The sequence below is a fragment of the Perognathus longimembris genome, chromosome 8 (assembly GCF_023159225.1).
Source record: "Perognathus longimembris pacificus isolate PPM17 chromosome 8, ASM2315922v1, whole genome shotgun sequence".
Lineage (NCBI taxonomy): Eukaryota > Metazoa > Chordata > Mammalia > Rodentia > Heteromyidae > Perognathus > Perognathus longimembris.
This window is the reverse complement of record NC_063168.1, coordinates 60,194,598-60,212,184: the sequence shown is the minus strand read 5'-3', so window position 1 is coordinate 60,212,184 and position 17,587 is coordinate 60,194,598. Positions and strand designations below refer to the sequence as shown.

General features: G+C 40.0%; 1 protein-coding gene and 1 long non-coding RNA gene across 2 annotated transcripts in view; one reads left to right on the top strand and one right to left on the bottom strand.

The window, feature by feature from the left end:
• The window catches only part of Babam2 (BRISC and BRCA1 A complex member 2), a 400,816-nt gene that overhangs the window by 260,177 nt on the left and 123,052 nt on the right, over window positions 1-17,587 (top strand). The window lies entirely within an intron of this gene.
• LOC125356609 lies at window positions 2,489-3,429 on the bottom strand. Its single transcript, XR_007211938.1, has 2 exons — window positions 2,809-3,429; window positions 2,489-2,576 (listed from the first exon to the last, which is right to left on the bottom strand). It is a non-coding gene; the product is annotated as an uncharacterized LOC125356609 (long non-coding RNA).

Genomic DNA, 17,587 nt, shown 5'->3' with positions numbered 1-17,587 from the left:
TAGTGTTTTTTTTTTTCCTTTGCTTTATTGAAGATTATCTTTAATGAAGTAGAAAGTAGTTCCTGATTCTTTTGGATCTAAAAGTGAGTCCTGTTTTTAACGTATGTCATGTTAATGTCTCTCACTAATTCTAGATGTCCTCATGAATTAGGAAAACTCACAAAATATACTTCTTCCCTCAGTCTAAGGAAAGATCATATAGTAGTGAGGCATGAAATAAGAAGCAACAGCTATACTATGTGACAAATGGCACTGCTTGGGCTTGCTTTCCAGAAGACTAAGCATTTCTATAGCCCCGCAGCCACCATCTCATGCTGCTAGTCACTAGGTCAGGTAGACAGCAGCTAAACGGGCTTGACAGGTGTTTACTCCGTTATAATTATTATGCAGATTTTTTCACACACTGTCAAACCAGCCAAACAGCATGGCATATTGCTTTGGGATAGAAGATGCTATACAAGAATCAACTCCATTGGCTTGTTTGTGGGAACTGAGGGCACCTACATCGCTAAGAAAATGCAGTGCCCAACCTCCATCTTCTGTTCTTGTGCATGCTTCTCCTTTGCATGGCTTTTTTGTTTTTTGTTTTTCTTGAAGAAGGGATTGTTTTTCTTGGGGAAATCCCATGTCAGGGAATCACAGCATAGTTATTTGCTCACAACAACATACATACTCTTTTCTTCATTTTCTTATTCACACAAAATCAGCTTTTCGTCTATACAAACAAACTTTTGGTATAGGAAGGTAGTGGACACTTTGCTCACTTGGATCAGTGGCACCTTTACTATCTATCCTTAGCCTTCTGAAAACCAACTTTGAACCAAATATCTGGGGCCATTGTGACATCAGTAGCCAGGAGTGTCTTCTCTTACTTAATTTTGCAGATGTGTGTCTGTCAGTGTTTATTTAAGTTGTTTTAAAACTCATCAAAGAGTGTGTAATGCCTTACAGATAGGAACTACTTATATTAAATGAATCATGGGATAATGTACACACAGTATCTTGTGAGGTGACTGTAAGTCACTTTCACAAGGCTTTGTGTTGATACTTTTCTTTCTTGATTCAAAAAAGAGAAAGATTTGTGCTTCTACTATCATGAAACTTTGTGCTGCTCTGCCACAAATAACACAGTTAAAATTATAGATGACTATACTCCTGTTGCTCAGGTCTTTGAAGAAGTTAAAAATAACATAAAGGAAGGTATATAAGATGCTTGTCAGCTAAAAACGACACTCCCAGTTTAGAGAACATTAATATATTAAACCTCCATTTCTTATCAGAGCATACTTATATCAGAATCACAGTTCAGAGATAAACTCATCTGCCTGAAGACAGAGCTCTATCCACCTGAACCCCAGGTGGGTGTTTGTGTTTGGGTCTGTTTCTAGGTGGAATGATCTCATGTTCTCTCACCACAGGATTGCACAACACTGGTACACACCTGTGTTTTGATCTTTGAAATCTGTCGTGGTAACATAGCAGGCAATTTTAAATAACTTCGTGGCAGACCCAGATGCAGGTGTGCCAGGAACATCACTGGGCGTGGTTTTGGAGCTGTGTCAGATTCTTGTGATTCTAAACTTGAATCATTTTGAACATGTGTTAAGTCTTCCCTGCACCTCTTTCAGAGTGTATGTTGGTATGTGAGTAACAGCCTGCCAGGGATCAATGCTTGAATTATTCCAGTAATTACTGAAGGAGAGTGAAGCAAACTGCCTAGAAAGTAAGGCCAGTTACCTGAATCACCATGTGTCTTTTATTTCACAGAAATTTAAAGTATTGTTTATTGCCCTTTTAGTTATATCTTTTTTCACAAAAGTTACTTTTAAATGAAATGTCTTTACAGTGCCCATGGGAAGAATTGTTCTTAGGAGTAATATCACTGATACTACCTTTTTAAAGATAGTGAATAAGCCAGGTACCAGCGGCTCCTACCTGCAATCCTAACTACTCAGGAGGCTGAGATCTGAGGATCATGGTACAAAGACAGCTCAAGCAGGAAAATCCATGAAATTCTTATCTTCAGTTAACCACCATAAAGCCAAATGTGGTAGAGCACTAGCCTTGAGCACAAAAGCTCAAGGATAGCACTCAGATTCTGAATTCAAGCCCCAGGACCAGCACTAGAAAAATTAAAATTAAGAATTAATAAAAGGATAATAAAGATACAGTGTGGAAAGGGGTATAGAGAAATGAAAAACTGGGCACTGTAGTATACTCCTATAATCCAAACACTCATAAGGCTGAAGCAGAGGATCATGATTTTAAGGCTACCTACCCCTGACTATATAGTAACTGCCTCAAGGGGGAAAAAAATGGGAGGGGGGTCATCGAGTAAGGAACGAACTGGAAGACATGGCTCCTTATTTTAAAAGGAGTGGCTCACACATGCTAATTAATGTATTTGGTCATGCATTCAAATCACAGTTAATTCCTATCCTATCCACCACTGTATTTTCAGTGATAAGTTCAGTGATAACTTTTTTCAAATGTATTTATCTTATTTTAACTAGTTATGGGCAAGTTGGAAAATACATAAAAGTAGAATCATCTAGTGAACATCAGATATTTATCACCTTGGTTTTTTTGTTTGTTTGTTTGTTTGTTTTTTTGGCCAGTCCTGGGCCTTGGACTCGGGGCCTGAGCACTGCCCCTGGCTTCTTCCCACTCAAGGCTAGCACTCTGCCACCTGAGCCACAGCGCCCCTTCTGGCCGTTGTCCATATATGTGGTGCTGGGGAATCGAACCGAGAGCTTCATATGTAGGAGGCAAGCACTCTTGCCACTAGGCCATATTCCCAGCCCCCACCTTGTTATTTACTGTGGTTAGTCTGTTCCTCCCCTCACTTTCCAGTCCCAAGTCCCCTCTACTGGATTCAGTTTAGACAATCCAGGAAATGTATGATAAGGATTTTTATCTTTGTGGGGTCATTTTTCAGATTGTCACATAGGAACAAGAAGGTCAAAGTACCTTCTAAAGTAGGAAGTGGGGGAGAGAAGCAAATGAAACAAGTGATAAAGAATGGAAATTAGTCCCAATATTCTATACTGTTGGTTGTGAAATCATGGATCACAAAGAACTCAACATTTTGAATGCAAGAGAAAGGGGTTTTTGACTGGCTGTGTCACTGGCAGCTATGCTCTATGAGCTTTGATTTCTCTTTTCCTGTCAAGCATACTCCTCACTTAGTGATGAGCACCTCTGAATCTTGTCTGTGAGAACAGCAGGAGGAAAGGTTTTAAGCTCTATAAAACCTGCAGAGAATGGCCATACTGAGGGCAGTCTATGCCTTGGGCATTGCCCAACACATGCATGTTGAACTCTTCATTCTGTAGAGCTATTAAGTGGCCAAGTATATGCTGAAGTTTAGATCTGGAATGTCTCTAGAGACTCTTGTGTTTAAAGGCCTGGTTTCCAACTTGGCACTTCTAAGAGATAGAATCTAGTGGGAGGAAGTTAGATTATTATTACCTTACAGGAGATGTGGGTCTTTAGTCCCTCCTTTTTTTATTTTCATCCATGACAGTGAGGTGAGAGTTCTCTACATCCCACACTCCCTCCATGATGTAATTTCTTGTCACAGAACCAAAAGTAATAGGCCTACCAGTCATGGGCTAAAAACTAAAATATGTAAGCCAAAATGTACTTTTCGTTTTTTGAAGATGATTATCTCAAGGACTTTGTTACAAATAATGGAAATTTGACTAACAAGGTGGAGAAGTTGTGGGGTCCTTTTCACATACAGTTTCCTTCCATACTGTCTTAAAGATGTAGCAGCCACAGGGACAATGTGTGGGATTTTGTGCCTTGCATCTTTTAGTGTACAATTTACCTATCTTTCTGCTTATGTGTGACCTCTGGCTTTCACCAACAGTCATTGCCATTCTTCTGTAACAAAACCTTTGGAGTTATTTTTTAAACTGTGAAACATAGAATTGCTTGGTATCAAAAATAAAATGCAAGTCTACCAACCATTGCTCATGTTGAATTCATAAAAATCAGCAAATTTAGTAGAGGCATGGTTAATTTTTAAATATTTATTTCTTAACTGTGCTATAATGACATTTGTGTAGTTTTCCACCTTGTCTGTCTATTAGTAATTACTCTTCATTTACAAGAGAATACTAGATAGGTACCACTAGCATTTCCAACATGAGTTTATGTTAGGCAGCTGTTCATCAGCTCCCGTGGTGCATATGACTGTCATGGGTATTAGATGACGCAGTCTCTTATCTACAGTTTATAATGTGCATCAAGAAGGTTCAAAGGGGGAAATCTAGAAAAGTTTGCTCATGTAAATGGTGATGTAACTTAAAACATAGACTAGATCCTCAGTGTCTTATCTTCAAGTTAGGAATTTTAATCTCTGGATTAGAAAGACAGATATATGTGCCACTACATGACCTATACCCCAGGGCCTGCATCATATACTTGATCCTGATGCCTCCCATATACGGTGGGGCAAGGAGAGCTGTATTTCAAGGGCTTGTAAACAATCTGAGTACAAGCTTACATTGTGCTGAGAAGTGGATAGGATCAGAATCCAGTGATGGACCTGAAATCACTAGAAATAATTCTTGAATATCCAAGGGTGGAATTTGGCCTGTGTCTTGTAAACGGCTGTCTGTGTCTTGTAAACTAACAGCTATTTGTTAGATACTAGCAGCTATTTGTTAAAGTTGCACATGCCAGAGACTGAGATGGAAAGTGGACAGAAGCCATCACAGAACTCAGCTTCCCCAGCCACAAGCACTGCGGCCCTCTGGGCTCTGCCTCTAGAAACAGTGGTCTCTTCAGTGATTTCTTCCATACAAGACCTCTGAAGACAAGGAAACAATCCATACCCAGCTTCTTGAAACCCCTTAGTCTATGCTGCAGTTGAACACAGCAGGCTCATATTTAATGCTGTTTTTAATTTATTTGTTACTATTAAATAGTTTAAGACATAGTTTTGTTGGTTTAGCTGTAGGAGTCCATTTATTTACAAAAGGAATTTTCTCTTTTAGCTTATTAATAACCTAAGTATAATGGATTTACAAACAAATATAAATTATAGTGTTTACTCCAGGAAACTTAGGGAATAGTTAGGTGGACTGGTAAGACATGTTGGACAGGCAAGTGTAAAGGATGCAGCAGTATATACAATCAGGTGTTAAGTATAATATAATTAGAGGAAATGGTACTTACCAGGGTGCTATAGGTATAGAACAAAATGGAAGATATCAGTACGGGATGATGACCTGAGTCTTGGGATTGTGCAACTTGGGAGCTACACAAAAATGCTTGTTGAATAGAAAAATAGGAGACAACAGATGGACAGAATGAAGGGACCAGTTAGCATCCTTCCTGTGAAAAAAAAATTTTTTTTAAGTAAAGCTGGGCACTGGTGGCTCATACCTATAATCCTAAGTACTCAGGGGGCTGAGATCTAAGGACTGTGGTTTGAAGCTAACTCAAGCAGGAAAGTATGTGAGACTTATCTCCAACTAAGTACCAAAAAAGCTGAAAGTGGAACTATGGTTCAAGTGACAGAGTGTTAGCCTTAAGCAAAATAGCTCAGGGACGGCTCCCAGGCCCTGCATTTAAGCCCCAGGACTGGCACAAAATAAAATGAATAAAATACAACATCATTTACAATAACAAAAAAGTGAAATACGTAGAGACAATTAAAAAAAATACATATGAAAGCTGTATGGTAAAGCTGTAGGAGAGAAAGAAGACCTAAAAATTGGAGGAGTTTATCACTCATGAACGGTAAAGCTCAGTGTTAAGGTATCCATTCTTCCCAAATTAATCATATGTCTAAAACTTCAAGTAGCCCAGATGCCCCTCCACAGACGAATGAATCCAAAAAATATGGTACTTATACACAATGGAATACTACATAGCGATTAGGAATGGTGAAATATTGTTATTCGCAGGGAAATGGTCAGAACTTGAACAAATAATGTTGAGTGAGACAAGCCTAGAACACAGAAAACAAAGGGGCATGATCTCCCTGATATATGACTGTTAACAAAGGGAGACGGAGAGACAGTGGAGACCAAGTCTGTGAACACTGTATATGTGCTTGATACATTGTATATTGCATATGTGTCTACCTGACCTAGACAAGGGATGGAAAAACAGGTTGTAAGATATCACAAGAAATGTACACACTGCCCTACTATGTAACTGCACCCTCTTTGCACAACACCTTGTAAAAAAATTTATGTTCAATTAATAATAATAATAATAAAAAGTTTGAATGCAAAAAAAAACAAAACTTCAAGTAGATGAAGACCTCAGCAGATTTTCTGTAGGAATTTACAAGCTGATTCTAAAATGTATATGTATATACCACACATAGAGAATAGCTAAAACTGTGCTTAAAAAGAAGAGCAAAGTTGGAGGAAGGACCAGTGCTAGTTGATTTTAAGACTCAGTACAAAGCTACATCAAAGTAGTATGACACTAACATAAAGAGAGAAAACTAAGCAAATGAAATGGAATAGTGAATTTGGAATTAGATCCATGCATACATGGATAATTGAGTTTTGCCAAAAGTGCTAAGTTGGACAAGGAATACTTGTTGCAACAAGTGATACTGAAATTGTTGGATAGTCACAACTAAAAAGTTAGCCTCAGCTATTTTCTCCTATCATATACAACAGTGGATTTACAGATGTAAACCTAAGAGCTGAAATCAGAGAGTCTGTTCCAGCTATTGTAACAATCTATTCTAGTCTGGGTGGCTTGTGAACAACAGAAATTTATTTCTTACAGTTCCGGAGACTAGTAAGTCCAAGATAATGAAGACACTGATAGGTAGCTGTCTGATGAGAGCCTGCTTCATCCATTGTTGAACGTTTTTTGCACTGTTACCCCACAGAGAAGAAAGAGCTAGTTAGCTCTCTGTAGTCTCTTTGTAAAGGGGCATGGAGCCCATGAGCTCTAATGATCCAGGTTACATCCCAGGTTCCGCCTCCCTCCCCCCCCCCCGAATTTGGAGTGCTGTCACTTAAGAGTTCTGCTATCAACAAAAGAATTTGGGAGAAACCAAGGCCTGAGATCTGAGGATAATGGTGTGAAGCCAGTTCAGGCAGTAAAGTTTGTGAGACTCTTATTCAGTTAACCATCAAGAAGCCAGAAGCAAAGCTGCAGCTCAAGTGATAGAGAACTAACCTTAAGCAAAAAAGCTTAGAGTTAGCATCCAGGTTCTGAATTCAAGCCCCAGTACTACTAACACACAAAAAAAGAGATGCAAACATTTAGGCTTCAGGTCTGACAAACATCCAAAAGAAAGCATAGGAAAATGATCTGCATGGTTTCAAGTTTAATGAAAATTCTGTGAGTATGATACACAATAAGAACATGAAATATAAAATAAAAATAAAAAATATTCTTTGTCAAAATGGAAATATTTGTTCTCCAAAGGCCCTGTTAGAAAAAACAACAACAACCAGTAGTCCAAGAAATTGGTGAGAAAAAAATTACAAAGCCACCTCTACCTCTGTATCTATGTTATAGCCAAGATATAAAAAGAATCCTTACAACTAATTTAGGAAGAAGACAAACAGGTCAATAAAATTTAAGCTAAAGGTTTCAACCAATGCGCAGTCATTGAGAAAATACACACAATCACAACAAGGTACTACTACAAACTAATAGAATGGCTAAACTGACCAAATGGCTAGACTGACCAAAACAAATATTGTCAAGGACATAGAACTAAAACTTACATGCTAATGCAAAATGATACATCTGCTTTTTTTTTTTTTTTGAAGTTTGGCAATTCTTACAATGCTAAATGTTTACCTTCCATGTGACCTAGCCATTCTACTCTTAGGTACTTAGTCCCAAGGAATGTGAACATATGTCCACACAAAGACATGTAGGTGAATGTTCATAATAGCTTCATTTATAACAACCAAAAGACAGAAACAATCCAAGTGGCCATCAAATGGCTAAACAAGGGGTAGGCTGGCATACAATGTGGTACCTGCCACTCAGTGGTAAAAATGATTTTCCTGTGGGGGCACCAGTGGCTCACGCCTGTGGTCCTGTCTCCTCAACAGTCTGGGATCTAAAGGTAGCAATTCCAAGCCAAGAGAGCCAGACAAGTCCATGAGGCGCATATCTACAATTAACCAACAAAAATCTAGAAGTGGAATTATGGCTCAAGTAGTAGAACACCAGCCTTGAGCAAAAAGAGCTGAGCAAGAGTGTGAGACATAAATAAACATAAATGTACTGTGATCCACAGAACAAAGTAGATAAATCTGAAAATAATTATGCTGAGTGGAAGAAACGAGACTGAAATAAAGTACATGCTACATGAGTCCATTTATGTAAAATTCTAGAGAATGCAAGCCAACTGTAATGACAGAAAGCAGATCTGTGGTTGCCTGGGGTAGGGGGTAGTTTAGGTGTAGGATGGAAAAATTACAGAGAGTAAAAGGAAAGTTTTGGGGATGCTGGATATATTCATTACCATGATTGTGGTTTCTGGGATGTAAACATATGTCAAAAGTCATTAAAACTGTACATTTTAAAAATGTGCAGTTTGCTGTACTTCAGTTATTCCTCAGCTCTCTGAAAAAGTAGTTAATGGCCTAAACAATCATTTTCATTTTCATGATGATAGAACTCCAAGAGCTGAGCTCCATGTCTGTTAATGTTGGCAAGAGATTATACATTAAATCAAGTAAAGAAGCTAGCATAGTCAAAAATTGTGCTCTTTGTTAATTTTGTGTGTCTCTGTGTCCCAGTATACTTGGGCTTGAACTCCCAACCTCTCTGCTCTCATTGGGCTTTTCTGCTCCAAGATGGCACTTTACCACTTGAGCCATACCTCCACCTATGTCTTTTTACTTGTTAGTTGGAGTTAAGAGTCTCAGGGACTTTTCTGCCCAAGCTGGCCTTGAACCATGATCTTCAGATTCCAGCCTCCTTAGTAGCTAATATGACAGACATGAGTCACCAACACCAGGCTCATCTTTATTAATTTATCAGGTTTGTGGCTTGTTTGCATTTGTGTGAAGAAAATTGTAATAGTTCTCTTTATTCTATGGATAATAAACTGGACACATTATAGAATTAGATTTTGATTAGATTACAATTTGTTCAAGATAAATGCTAATGCTTCTGTCCTCTTTTTTTTTTTTTGCCAGTCCTGGGCCTTGGACTCAGGGCCTGAGCACTGTCCCTGGCTTCTTCCCGCTCAAGGCTAGCACTCTGCCACTTGAGCCACAGAGCCGCTTCTGGCCGTTTTCTGTATATGTGGTGCTGGGGAATCGAACCTAGGGCCTCGTGTATCCGAGGCAGGCACTCTTGCCACTAGGCCATATCCCCAGCCCTGCTTCTGTCCTCTTGAGCCCCTGCTCCCTAGGTGGCAGGTGAGGTGTTGGGTTTGTCACTGTGCTAAGTGGGTCCCACTCACCCTGCACCATGAAGTCTGAAGGCCTAGTCTAGGACTCTGGCTCTTCTACTTAAATAATAATAACTACTCTATCTCTCAAAAAGAATGAGTCCTCTCACTACTCTTTACAGCTGTAAAGTGACCTGAAACAGAAGGAACTATTGTTTCAGTTATCTTGTTCAGGAGTTCAGCTTCTGCTTATCTGTTGAAAGACCAAAGGAGCACAATCTTTGTCATTTGCAAGAAGATGATGTCACAATATAACCTCGGTACAGAAACAAATGATGTCACTAAAAAGAGACTAATACTCTGAATATGCCACTCTGTCCCTTCAAAAGGAGCTTCCTTCCTCTTGCCTCATTTCTCTCCTTTGGCTTCATTCACTTAGTCTGCCTTGGCAGGTGTCACCTCCTTTATGGCAAAAGAAATTAAAAGTCAGATGTGTCACTGCCTCTGAAGCTGACATTCCAGCAAGGATTGGGGTGTAGTTTCACAAGTGCTCTGAGAAGGCCATATAGCAGGTAGAGGGGATAGGGCTGGAGCAACAGGCAGACCTCTGAGTAGATTTGGAGTCTGAGCAGGAAGACTTGAGGGATAAGTAGGGCCTGACCACACTAACAATGAGAACTAGTGATGTAGTCACAAGAATGAAGGCAGGGAGTAAGGAGGCTTGCTTGCAATGCATCCTGCTGGGACTGCAGAAGCTGAGGTGAGTGTCATACAGAGCCACATGGGGAATTTAAGCAGGAAGTCAACACAGTCCATCAGCCAAGGCACTGTCTTTACAGTTCCCAGCTCCCACAGGCCTTGTGAAGGCCTGTTGGTGGTCCTTGGGATTAATAGGTTGCTGACCTCTTTCTAGGCAAGATATTCTTGGATAGAACTTAGTTGCTGGTGACCAAATTGACTTTGTTTACATTGTGTTCCGCCAAGAAAATCGAAACCTCTCCAAACAGTGACTATTACTTAGACTGGTTAGTGAACCCATAATTTTCAGTATTTCCCTCCAATTTGTTTATGATTTCAACATAGACATTTTAGAGGCAGTTCTATACCAGAGAGAAAACTGAGCTCTATCAGAGAAGACCAGAGAGATTTGAATACAGAGAAAACTGAAGTCAAACAAATCATGTGCTTTAGATTTTTCCTTCACTGTGTTGTCCAAGCTGGCTCTGAACTTGTGGACTCTAGCCTATTTCCTTAGCTTCTTGAGTAGCCAGTAATACAGGTACAGTACTACTGAACTGTACAATAATTAATTTGTTTCCCTTTTCCTGAATGCTACATTTGCATTTTAAAAAAGAAAATAAACCTTTGAACTGGACATAATGGCTTACTCCTAGCTGCTTGGGAGACAAATTAGGAAAATCACTATTTGAGGCCAGCCTGGGCAAAAGTTCCTAATATCCCATGCTAACCATATTGACCAGGCACAGTGGTGTCAGCCTGACATCCCAGCTATAGTGGAAAGCAGAAATTGGAGGATCATGATTCAAGCCATTTGGGGCAAAAAGCAAAACCATGTGTTAGAAATAACCAGAGCTACCTGGAGACTTGGCTCAAGTGGTAGAGGCCTTCCCTAGCAAGTCCAAAACCCTGAGATCAAATCACAGAATTGCCCAGAAAGAGAAAACTTGGAAAAGGTATGCTGATTCTTGCAGGCCACAAGAGTACTCTTAAGAATGTAGCCATAGTTTTTGCTTGTTGATGTTTGTTATGGCTTTCCCCTTACTTTGTGTTTTTTGGACCAGATACCTTACTGTACTTTTCAGATTCCTTGATCTTATATAGGTAATAATATAAATATTCTGAGTTGCCAGAATAAAGAATTGTTTGATGCTGTATTTAGACTTCTGCCTGGGAACATGTTTTTATGATACAAGAATTACAGGGAGTAAAAGGTATGTGCCTTGTGGGACAAACTGATAGATTCATACTAACAATTGACAGACACAGTTTGCATCCCTGAGAAGGGAAAGGCTGTCCCAGCACAAGCGTATGCTCTTTACCTGCTCCAGACAATTGTTGTTGAGCAGAATATTTGTGTTCCGTGTCTTGTTGATTTGTATATGTTTATATTGTATTTAAATAATCATTATTGTTCTAACATAAATAGCCTATTTGTTAGTTGTGACTGGCCATAGTCTCAGTAGGCATATTGGACATGAGCCATCAGTCACCTGACCAGAAGTGGTAGTGCCAGGTTAACAGTATAATTTTTCCATAAAACAATAAAAAGTCAAGTCAGCTCAATACAGAGGTCGCTTTGGAAAAATCTAATAAAATATTAGATTCAGTAAACAGAAATTAAGCATCCCATGCAGCACCCCAGACATTGATGATGTTGTCGTTAGTTCACAGCAGGTTTGGCCGGGTTCCACTACAAGTTGCCATACTTTCTTATCAACAGCAGTTTCTACCATGGTGACATTTTGTAGTTCTCACAGGAGTGCATAATAAATCCAAAGTTAAGGCTTTTTTACAGAAAGGATTACATGTGTGTTGGTTTGGGACTTGGATTTTATTAGGCATGGCATTTGGAACCAAGGTTTCAGGTTCTCATACCTCTCTGGCATTAGCACGGGGATCCATGAATTTACCACTGCCTCTGTTTTTCACCTCAGTTTCTTCATTTTTGAATGAGCACATCCAATAAAAATAGGAGCTCTGGGCAAGTTTGTGGGTGGGGGGAGGGAACAGGGGGCTGTTTTGTATTTCTGAGAAACAGCATTGCATAGAGAGAGAAAACATTCTCTGGGTTACACTGCCTCCTGCCCTGGTTCAAGCGCAGCTTCCATACTTGCCAATCTATGTCCTTGGTCAAGGTAGCCAATAACCCTTAATAGACTAAGCTGTTAGAGGAAAGTAAAAAGAAGTATATGGGAAATCACCAAACAAAGGACATTGTACTTTGTAAGTCTCAAAAACGTTAGTTTCTTTCCCTTTTAGTGGTACCAAAAAACACGTCTAAAAATGTACATGGCTCAATGACTTACTCCTCTTTACAATTTTCTTGATGTTTTACCCTTAACCCTAGATAGGAGATGAAAATGAGGTTAAAGGGATTAAATGAACAAATTATCATCGAATCAGAGAATCATAATCTACTTTAACCATAGTAAAGTACATAGTAACCACGCCTCATCCCATATCAGAATCACTGGGGAACTGTCTAAATCATACACATTCCTATTTCAGTTAACATGACATCTCTGAAAAACCCTCTGACTAAAACATCTGAGAAATAAGAAAAATAAAAATAAGAAATTACTATCAGAAGCCAAAGCCATGGGTTTAGATGTATATTAATTGGAAAAGAAAAAGAAAAATAAGAAATTAATATCAGAATCCCAAGTCATGGGCTTAGATGGGTGTTAGTTGGGAAAGCTCAGAAACCCAGAGCCAGGAAGCTTCCTAGCCAGATGGTCTTGAAATAAGTTCAGAAGCCAAATCCAAGGCAAGGAATTTGATAAGAGGATTCTATATAAAATTAGGAACACCCCTCCCATCCCTGCAAACTACAACACCCTCCTTGTAAGAATAAAGAAAGGAATCAAGGTATCTGTGGTAGCAAGGAAATCTGCTTGCCTTGACCTTTACTTTGAGTATGGGAGAAAAAACTTTCGGAGAACTCATAACTACAAGTCATCATTCAAGCATGTTTGAAGCATTGTTTAAGGATTCAGAGTGGTATGAAGACCTTCAAGTGAAAACTTTTTCCTGACATAGTTTTGGATTGTTGGCAGAGGTCCCTTGATGCTTCATAGCCACTCACCTTGCCTCCTTTTCTCCCCCTTCTTGCCTGTAGCACCAGCAACTAAGCATAGGAAGAACCTGAGGCTGGGTTTCTTACTGTCAGACGTTGGAGTTTATAGTTAGCCAAATTATTTTTCACTAACACCAATTGAACTTCAGCCCTTTAGGTGAGCAGAAACCCACAGAGAATCAAGTCTTTTATCTTAAAGCAGAAACTGATGGCTCACACCTGTAATCCTAGCCACTCAGGAGTCTGTCTGATCAAAGAATCAAAGTATGAAGCCAGCTTAGGCAGAAAAGTCCTTGAGGTATTTGTTGCCAATTAACCAATGCCAGGAGTGGACATAGAGGTGTGGCTCAAGTGGTAGAGCACCAGCCTTGAGTGAAAAGGGTAAGGGATAGCACCAGGACTGGAGTTCAAGCTCTAGTACTGGAAACAAGAAAAAAATATTTTTAATGTCCTAACTATTCAAAATTGATTCTAATGACAACAGCACCCTCCTCCAATAAAGCCCTAAAACAGGCCTGGCCTGAACTTTTAAGGGAGTGTGATTAACAATGTGAGAATTTGAGCAGTGGGACAGAACAGGGTCTGTGACAAGGTGACCCCCAGAGCAGCCAGAAGAGGACAAAGTAAGTAGCTGGCTTTTGGGGTCCCACAGGACCACCCCACTACTACACTGAAGATATAAGCTCAGGAATGCATGCTGTTTGCATAAGATAATTTAAACATTGATTTTTGTTGGCTTGAGTTTGTGTACCTGTTACCATGGTTCTTTTCCAGCATACTTTCAAGTGTTCTGTTTTTGCACTTCTTAAACTGTTTCAATAATGTAGTATTAATCCCTTCACCAGGGCAGCCTTGAGGACTAACAATTGATTTTAGACTTCTTGTGCCAATTGGTCCAGTCCCAGAAGCAAGATGGCATGTGTTGCATAACATGCTGACTTGACTTCTTGGCTTACACATAATCTTTGTTCTTTCTTTATGTGCGTGTAGTGAGTTGTATGTTTTATGTGCATATTCTTGGCGAGACTGGCACAGGTAAATGCCACCCAGCTCTTTCTGTTCCCAGCCTGTATTTGCTGTTCTGGCAACTCTTGAGGGCTTCTAGCAGATGACAGTCTTTGTTGTTATTTTTTAATTCACAAATGAGTTAGTACTATACCCCCAGCCCCTAGCATCATGACTGACAAATAGTAAATACTCAGTAAAAGTTTTAAAGGAATTTGTGTTTTGTATAAACAGTAGTTAGAACCCAGGTGAACCAGTGGAGCCTCGTTTTCTTAAGGAGATAAGGTCAGCCAAGTGCCAGTATCCTGAGCTGAAGTTGAGGATGATTTCAGGAGTTGGCTGCCCCTTTCATTGTCAGTTAAAGCAAATGAAGAACAAGAATTCACCTGTGAGCAGGTCAGCAGATTAGGTTCTAGAAAGGTGATGGGCCTCTCTTGGAAGATTGAAAAATTTGCAGAATGAATTGTTTCTTACCAAAAATTGGAATCCATTACTAGCAGATATGGAACAAAATACCCTGTGCCATAAGACATAAATAATATTCCTAGTTCAGGACACTAAGGCAGATTATGGGTGGAGCTGGACAGTTCCTAGTGTCCTGTTATTTTGTAAAGTAAGTATTAGGAAGTCCCCATTTGTTCTCTATGTGATAATCGAAGTAAACTGTTCATCTCAATTAGCACTTGTATCTTTTCTACGAAATGTGTGAAATGTGCCGTTTAGAGAATGCAATATACATTTTTATTCTTGTTTACTTTCTTTGTTGCTGGCTTAGCATTGACTTTCCAAAACAACTCTTACCACCTACTAGGCTTTTGGAAGTAGATAACACTGAGAGAAGATAGAACAGGCTTTCCACTAAATTCTTTCCCTCACTAATAATTGCTGAATCTCCCATACACACTTCGGCAAGAATCATCCTAACTGTTTATTTGCATCTCATCAAGTCCAGGTGTCTCTCCATGGACTGTCTTTGTCCCTTAGAATTCCCTCTATTAACGGAAGCCTAACAAGGCTATTTGAGAATGTAATGTAATGTAATGTTATCTGTAGCACTAACCCGCTTGTTCAACTTCCTGCTAGCAAAAGCAGTAAACTATTTTGGAGAGAAGACAAGACCTGGAGCCTTCCAATTTGTACCCGTCCTGGGCACACATCAATTAGCCAGAAGGGCAAAGTGCACATTAGGAAGTAGCCTGGGAGTTTGCCTGGGCAATTAATCCGCCTCATCGTCTATAAATAATAGTTTAAATAACTTCCTCTTGTTGCTCACTTGACTGAAACAGCCAATCAGATTCAGATTCAAACAATAGATAGTATCATTGACCTTTCCGAAAATAGACTTAATACTTCAGTATTTGTCTTTTGTTATCTAAAACTCCAGGCTGTTTACAAGATTGCCAGGTTTTTGTGGAATTTTTGGGAGGGTGTCTTTTTCCTAGTGAGCAGATAATAAATTTCAGTAATAACCAAGGAACTGTGTCCAATATTCCACTTTAAAAAAAAAAAAGAAGCATGCTATTGTTTTACAGTGAAGCATCTCTCTCCTTTTTTTTTTTCTTTTGTTATGTTTTGTTTGTGTGCTAGTACTGGGGCTTGAACTCAGGGCCAGGGTGCTCTCCCTTAGATTGTTTTACTCAAGGCTAGTGCTCCACCACTTGAACCATAACTCCACCATACTCCACTTATGTATTTTTTTGCTGGTTAATTGGAGATAAGAAACTTACATGGACTTTCCTAACTGGGCTGGCTTGGAACTGCAGCCCCCAGATTTCAGCCTCCTGAGTAGAGCCACCAACACCCAGCTAAAAATGTTCTTTTAGTTGTTAAGAAATTATCAAGAAAGCAATCTTGGCACACAATATGATACCAGAAATAAATGAATTACCAGACTTATAAGTTTTATAGTCTTTGGTCCTAACACCACATGATTATTTTGACACAAAAATTCCACCATTCTTAGTATTACATATGTAGTTTGTTTATATTTGTTTTCTTATATATGGAGTTTCCAGTGAGATACCAAGCAAGATGCTACTTTGAGGAAGTCATTACCCTCTTTAAGGAAGATGTAAGGCTAGTCACGGCTAGCAAGATACATTAAGATTGTTTGCATGGAGAAAAGCATCTTTTCCCCTGGCTTCACTTTGTCACCAATGAACCACTGTTAATTTTGCTTAAAAGCTTTCTGATATGTTCAGGTGAATTTTTCATATAAAGGGAAAGAGAAAAATCAAGAAGGGGTTTGGCTAAACCTGTATTTGGCTTTATCAAGAATTACATCTCCATTCTGTAGCCTCAACTAATCCTCCATACCTTCTTGCCAGAGATTTCTTAATGCTTAATGCTTGAGACTTAGAAAGACATTGGCAAGAAAGTGTCATGCATCAGCAGGAACAGGTTACAAAATGAAGACAAAGCCTCTGGCAAGACACAGGAATATTAATGGAGGCCAGACCACAGGATGGAGATGAAGCCCCAATGGTGAAAGATCACTGTAGCCACAGTGCAGGCACTGGGGTTCCTCCTTTTGGGGAGTCATGTGGGGTGAGCTGCTGTGATGGCCCAGCAAATGCTGGGAACAGCAGGCAAGAGACATCTTTTGCCAGGCCACATTGAAAGCTTTTAGAACTGGGAATGTGTGCTCTGAGGTTCCAGAACTGTCTTGAGATGTAGTTCACAGCTTCACTCTGATAAGCTGGAAAAGATTTCTTGGATCAGAAAATCTTTTGACTTATTTTTTTTTTTAAGAGGGGAAATAAGCCAGCTGCCAGTGGTTCATGTCTGTAATCCTAGCTACTCAAAGGCTGAGACCTGGAGGATGGTTGTTTTGAAGCCAGCCCAGCAAAAAAGTCCCACAGATTCTATCTTCAATAAACCTTCAGAAATCTGGGCTGATGGGCTGGGAATATGGCCTAGTGGCAAGAGTGCTTGCCTCCTATACATGAAGCCCTAGGTTGGATTCCTCAGCACCACATATATAGAAAATGGCCAGAAGTGGCGCTGTGGCTCAAGTGGTAGAATGCTAGCCTTGAGCAAAAAGAAGCCAGGGACAGTGCTCAGGCCCTGAGTCCAAGCCCCAGGATTGGCCCCCCCCCCAAAAAAAAATTGGGGCTGAGAGTGTGTTGGGGAACCCTTGGCCTTGTGGGGGATGGGCATTGGAGAGCTCGCCCAAGACACCACCCTTCCCGCAGCCCTGGGGAATGCGGAAGCAGGCCACAATTTTCTGGGTCCGGAACCAGAAGAACTGGCTTTGCGAACAGCCCCCAAACTTTCTCACCAGCCCATGCGCCCCCAGTCTCCCCCTGGCCTGGCGCTTTCCGAGTGATGTTAGCTCATGGGCGGGTCCTATGGCAAGCTCGCCAGCCTATCAGCATCCTGGCCGATCAGCCTTCTCTCCTCCCTTCCTACTATTA